We start from the raw sequence: 5,776 nt of genomic DNA on the forward strand, positions 1-5,776 counted from the left end.
CCGACATCTTGCCACTGCGCGTGAACACCGACACCAGGCCACAACTGCACCTCCCGTAACAACTGGCGTCCCATGCCCCATGTGCCACAAAATTTGTGCCTCAGCCTTTGGACTCCAAAGCCACATGAGGGTACACCGTAGATGAAACTGCACAAAGACAATAGTCATTCTCGATCACTGAGAGACTACCACTACTAATTTTGTGCTAAGAATTACAAACCATTGACTCTAGGTACTTCAGTTCACGAAGAAAATCTGATAACAGTTGAAAAAATTAATACATTTCTTAAAAAAAAAACTTGTACCAATTTCTTATTAAACTGAAATGACTACAAAAGGAATGACAAATGACTTGACAAAAAAATGCACTAAATTTTTTGAAAATTTTAGCCAAGAGTAGTAAGAATTTCAGTTTACTAATATTTACACATTTCATGTCGTATAGTTGAAGCTACCACATACAAGAAATAAAAAAATAAATCACCTTGAAACCTAACTAAACTGCATATTCTAGGAATACAAGCTCTATAATTTTTAAAAAATGTTGCACACAGTAGTTAGTTGATAAAATCTGTTCCCTCACCTCTTGGCTTGTGAAAAACGTTTTCAAGAGTTTACTCTAAATGATTAACAAAATCTTTAACTATTATGTGTAATTGGTATTTTATTTTCCCCTTCTATTTCTTCCACCCCTGCTTGGGTTATAAGGTCAGAGATGTTTTTCTCCAGATCATCAATGCAACTGCTCATATCATCAATTTGGCCAATTATCTGGTCTTACATGGTCTGAAATTTGTCCTGCATCTGCTGGAGAAGTGTATGAACCACAGCGGTCAGGTCTTGTACAGTTTTGGGGTCTGTCTCCGCCATTGCTCTGGCTCCAGACTTCAGTCCCCAAAGACAAATTTTAGAGGGCTGTGGGAAAACAGATATATTAATGCATTGTTAGTGGAACTATGAATAATTCTTGGATAACCTGGAAAACAATTCAGTACTATGTTCCCAGAGATATTGAACCATATATAAATTCTTAGCCTTGTAATAAGGCTAGCAAGTCTATATCCTGAAAGACATCAAGTAAAGAGGAAAAAAATCTATACATACAAAAATATTTATAGCAATTCTTTTTGTGGTGGCAAAGAACTAGAAATTGAAGGATTTCAACTGGTGATGGCTGAAGAAATTTGGGTATATTAATATTATGAACTACGAGCAAAGCTTTAGAAAAACCTGGGAAAACTTATAGGAACTGATGGAGAGTGAAGTGAAGAACTAGAAGATAGTTTTTAAAAAATAACTACAATATTGCAAAAACAACTTTGAAAGACTTAGGAACTTTAATGAATAATGACTAATTCTGAAGTCTGTAACTGCAAAAATGTGGGTTTCCAAGACTGTGTATTGCCAAAACTGTAAAGGTTTTGGCCAAACTGTAAAGATAATTTTTAGTGTCTTGATTTAAATAAAAAATAAGTGGTCGCCATGGGAAAATTCCCAAATATGAAAATACCCAAGTCAGCTGGGTTTTATGGAGATTTTAATTAATATAAATGAAGGAATTAAAGGAAGAGAGAGAGAAAAAAAGAAAATAGTAGAAAGGGCCTAGGCCCTGAGCCTTAAGGGAGACTAGTCAATCTTTATCACTCACCACAAGATTGTCCCAAGCAAGCTGTAGTCCTTCACTGAAATCCTCAACTCCTGAACTGAGTTCAGAGACCCTCCTCTGAACTCCTGACCTCCTCCAATTCAGCTTCCAAACTGAACTACCAACAAACTGAACTGAATTCTCCTTTTAAAGAAACTTTCTCTTATGTCACCTCCCCTAAATTTTCACATCTACCAATCACAGTAGATGCTTTTTCCTAGGACTACCCATTCTTAGTTCTTACCACTCTTTAGTTCTCTCCTTCTCTGGGTAGACTAAAATGTCACACCTCTTTTGTTAAGCTTTCCTTTGTAAGTTGCTTGACCATTTAGTGATTAATTTAACCTTTATATGTACTTAGCAACCTTTTGTATTAGATCTAAAAACAGACCACCTAGCTTAGGGTTTTTGCTTCACTATAAGTATGAGTTGGGGACTTTTCATTCAGGAATTTGCAACTTTATCTTCCCCTAAGGCACTGTCTGAGCAGGGTGGAGTAATTTTAAAGTTCTCAATACATTCCTGACCAAGTACCTCCATTATAGAGAATGGGGAATAGCTTAATCAAATCTTCTGAAGTAGAGTCTGAGCAGTTTTAAGATTCAAAAGTCAGAGGGCTAATGGCACATGCTTCTCACATCTTTGTAGAAACGTAATAGCCTCAGAGTACATTGGTCATGGTCAATTCAGTAATTCCCTCCCCACCCCTTCTGTGTGCATAGAATAGGGCTTTGTTTTTCTTACTTTCCAAGTGGAGGTAGGGAAAAGGAAAGACATTTTTGCTGATTTGAAAAAAAATAATTTAAACCACGGATGCCCAAACTTTTTATAAAGGGGGCCAGTTCACTGTCCCTCAGACCATTGGAGGGCCAGACTATAAAAAAACAAAACAAAACAAAAAAAAAACTATGAACAAATCCCTATGCACATTGCACATATCTTATTTTAAAGTAAAAAAACAAACCCAAATGGGAACAAATACAATATTTAAAATAAAGAACAAGTAAATATAAATCAACAAAATGATCAGTATTTCAATGGGAACTATGGACCTGCTTTTGGCTAATGAGATGGTCAATGTCTGGTTCCATATTTGTCACTGATAGCCTTAACAAGTGATGCAAGTGTGCATTAGTCTAGTTTGGTTAGAAATTTCAAGTGTTTTCATTCTGGAAGAAGTCTGTTCACGGGCATAAGAGCTGCCAAAGATGGTTGCCATTTTGAGTGCATGGTTCCTGAGATTAGGATATGTCTCAGAGGGGAGAGATGCATAGAAATTAAGCTTGACTTGAATGCGTCTTTCAGAGAGTCACAGTTCTGTAGTTCAGCCAGTTCCCTTTGGTAAATTATATCCATATTTTCAATGTCAATAGAAAAGGGGTTAAGGAAAAGCTGTATGTCCTGTTCATGGAGATGAAAGTCTTTAAATCTGAATTGAAACTCCTTTTGCAATTTTTCCAGTGAATCCACACATGTTTCTTTTGGGAATGCAATCAGGGGTTTTTCTGCTAACAGATTTTGAGTTAAGGGGAGATGGCAGAAATTTTCCTCCTTCACTTGTTTGATAAGGAGGCCTAATTTTACTTCAAATGCTTCCACATGTGATTGCATATCACAGATGAGCTTCCCTTTTCCTTAAAGTTGCACATTGAAACTGTTGAGTAGCTCTGTTACATCTGTCAGAAAGGCGAGGTGCCATTTCCATTCTGCATCATTGAACTCTGGTACTTATTTGTTTTTTGAAAGCTTAAAAGCTGTAATCTGTGGAAGTAAGTCATAGAAATGTCTCATAACTCTCCCTCGACTCAGCCAATGGACTTCTGTGTGGTACAGAACATCTTTATAGGCAACATTTAGCTCAGACAGAAATTCCTGAAATTGTCTGTGGTTTAGTGCATTAGCTCTAATGAAGTTAACACAAGATACCACAATTTTCATAACAGTGATTTATTTCACTTTAGTGATTTACTACATAGCAGTGCTTGTTGGTGGATGAGGAAATGTCTGGCTATTAGATGAGAATGGTTATATTTGTCCATCTCTTGGTTAATGTGAGCAATTACTCCTTTCTTAGATCCCACCATGCTAGGAACATCATCAGTTGTCACACTGGCTAGTTTAGCCCAGGCCAGCTCCAAATCCTTCACAGTTTGGGAAACCTGTTCATAGATATCCTCTTCTATAATTGTTCCTTTGATGCTTTACAGTGCAGCAAGCTCTTCTGTGACTTCAAAATTGTCATTTGTCCCACGAATAAAAATTAGAAGTTGTGCAGAATCATGAACATCATTGCTCTCATTAAGTGCCAAGGAAAAATTGGAAAGTTTTCTTGTGGAGTTTTGCAAATGCTGATGCAAATTGTTCCCCATTTCTTCAATCCTTTGTGTAATTGTAGATCCTGAAAGACTAACTGTTCAAAATAAGTCTGCCTTTTCTGGACACATCTCTTTGGCAACAGAAAGAAGGCACCCTAACAAATTCTCCCTTCACAAATGGTCTGCCAGTGCACAGTATTAGCTTGGCAACTTGAAAACTTGCTTGCAGTGATGAAATATTTAGCTACTTCTTCACAAAAGTATTTTGCTGAGTTGTCAATGTATTTTTCAGTTTTAATATTTTATCTTTTCTCACATCTCCAACCAAACAATCATATTTATCTTTATGTTGATTTTGATAGTGTCAATGCAAATTGTATTCTTTGAACACAGACACCTATATTCTGGCATATCAAACACACAGCTCTTTCCTTGTACTGCATGAAAAAGTAATCATAAGTCTTCTTTGAATACCCTATACTCCAAGACAATTTTACAATATACCAACAATAATTTTGCCCACACAGAGGCATACAGACTGCACTGCCCATCAATGCAGTCTGATCTGTGTCCATCAATGCAGCCTTCCCAGTCCACATCATTTCAGCCTTACCAGTGGCCATATTGGTAGAACTCCACTTTTACCTTAGGCTCACACTGGTGCGGTGCGGGAACTGGCATGATTACAGAGCCAGTTCTTCCACTATCTTTCCAGTTCACACTACCCTGTGCGAACCACACTGTGATCTATGAACTCACACAGGAATCAAGAAGGCAAGATACTAGTGTGTGTCCTCTTGCAGTCCGTATTTATGGATCTGTAATTATAGACCCCAATATGAAAAATACATACCTCACTTCTCTCACCTAGTACAATGGCAACCATATTCCCCCAGATGCACAACATAATGGCCCCTATAACCTCCCTTTGCCCAAAAGTCTCTGCCCACATTACTACACAGTACAATGGCCCCCATACTCCCCCAGACGCATAACATAATAGGGGCTAAGTCTTTCTCTAAGAGGTAGTTTTGTGCGTGGGTTTGCAATGTTAGTTATATATTTAGCTAAAAACATACAATTGAATTTTTTCATCCTTTTACACTAAAACACAGATCTGAGTAGGTTGTGTGCATTATTGGATTTCCAGCATTAGAATTACATGAGGTCAACTCTGTAAGAAGCGAAGAAATTCTTTCAAATCATCTGAATGGTATCTAGTATTTTACTTTGGATCTAAATAATTATTTCAGTCTTATAGGGTGCTATTTTATTATCATGTTGCTCATTTATTATAATGTTAACTCAATAGCCTGAAAGTTGATGCACTTTAAAAGATGTATACCTTAAACCCATTTATGTTCATATAAGTATGTATACACACACACACACATATATATGTATATTTCTGTATTTCACAAATCTTAAGAGAAAATCCAAATTACTTATCTTTATTTTCTTTTTGTAGGAAGCTGTGAAACCTGATCATTAAAAACTAGACACTGTGATACAGAAGAGAAAAAAAGATACTCTTTAGATTCTATTTAACTCTTATTTTCCTAAAGATATTTTTAAGAGACCAAAAATATCTTAAACACTGGAAATCAACTTTATAGAGTTAGAAATATTTTATATTGGTAACTTTAAAGGCCATGCTTGAAAAGCTAGTGGTATACTTTGCAATCTAGCATTCATTTTATTTCACTTTTAAAGTCCTGAATGTGTACAAACTTGGTATGAAGCCAAGCTTTTATTGACTAAAGATGGATATGGTTTCAAGCGACCACATTTTGCTTTTCTCCTATATCCTGTCACT

At 36.4% G+C, this 5,776-nt stretch overlaps 1 pseudogene; it reads right to left on the bottom strand.

Annotated features, from left to right (window-relative positions):
• Nucleotides 1–639: 639 nt before the first annotated feature.
• On the bottom strand, nt 640–870 carry LOC100616784 (heat shock factor-binding protein 1-like; annotated as a pseudogene).
• Between the last annotated feature and the right edge of the window lie 4,906 nt (nt 871–5,776).

This window comes from Monodelphis domestica, chromosome 1, assembly GCF_027887165.1.
Source record: "Monodelphis domestica isolate mMonDom1 chromosome 1, mMonDom1.pri, whole genome shotgun sequence".
Taxonomy (NCBI): domain Eukaryota; kingdom Metazoa; phylum Chordata; class Mammalia; order Didelphimorphia; family Didelphidae; genus Monodelphis; species Monodelphis domestica.